The sequence below is a fragment of the Chrysochloris asiatica genome, unplaced genomic scaffold (genome assembly GCF_000296735.1).
Source record: "Chrysochloris asiatica unplaced genomic scaffold, ChrAsi1.0 scaffold00304, whole genome shotgun sequence".
NCBI classification, from domain to species: Eukaryota; Metazoa; Chordata; class Mammalia; order Afrosoricida; family Chrysochloridae; genus Chrysochloris; species Chrysochloris asiatica.
This window is the reverse complement of record NW_006408822.1, coordinates 1,466,395-1,467,542: the sequence shown is the minus strand read 5'-3', so window position 1 is coordinate 1,467,542 and position 1,148 is coordinate 1,466,395.

Genomic DNA, 1,148 nt, shown 5'->3' with positions numbered 1-1,148 from the left:
TTTTTGGGAGTCTATGGTACTCTTAATATTCTCCTTCAACACCATAATTTAAATGCATCAATTCTTCTACAGTCTTCTTTATTCATTGTTCAAGTTTCATATGCATATCAGGTAACTGAAAATACCATGGCTTAAGTCAGGCACACTTTAGTCCTCAAACTGACATCTTTACTCTTCAACACTTTAAAGAGGTCTTGTGCAGCAGATTTGCCTAATATAATATATCATTTGATTTCTTGACTGCTGCTTCTATGAATGTTGAAGACTGATCCAAGTCAAATTAATTCTTTGATAACTTCAATCTCTTCTCCATTTATCTTGATGCTTCTTACTGGTTCAGTGGTAAGGATTTTTTTTCTTTACATTGAGGTGCAACCCATAATAAAGGCTGTGGTCTTTGATCTTCATCAATAAGTATTTTAAGTCTTCTTTGCTTTCAGCAAGGAAAGTTGTATTATCTGCATATTGTAGGTTGTTAATGAATCTTCATCATCCTGAAGCCATATATAATCCATATATATATACACCATATAATCCATATATAATCATATAATCCAGCTAGCTTCTCAATTTATTTGGTCAACATACAAATTGAATAAGTATGGTAAAAGAATACAACCTTGACACACAACTTTCCTTATTTGTACCTATTCCAAAGAGAGGTGACCCAACAGAATGTGGAAATCATAAAATAATATCACTAATATCACATGCAAGTAAAATCTTGTTGAAGATAATTCAAAAATGGCTTCAACCGTACATTGACAGGGAACTGCCAGAAACTCAAGCTGGATTCAGAAGACATGGAAATAGGGATATCATTGCTGATGATGTCAGATGGATGTTGGCTGAAATCAGAGAATACTAGAAAGATGTTTATCTGTGCTTTATTCATTATGCAAAGGCTTTTGACTGTGTGGATCATGATAAGCTATGGACAACACTTCAGAGAATGAGCATTCTGGAACACTTAACTGTGCTCATTTGGAACCTGCACATAGATGAAGAGGTAGTTGTTTGAACAGAACAAGGGAACACCAAATGGTTTGAAATTAGTAAAGGTGTGTGCTAGAGTTGTAGTCTTTCACCATACTTATTCAATCTCTATATTGATCAAGTGAGAACTCTCTCTGAAAGTGCCCTTAGGG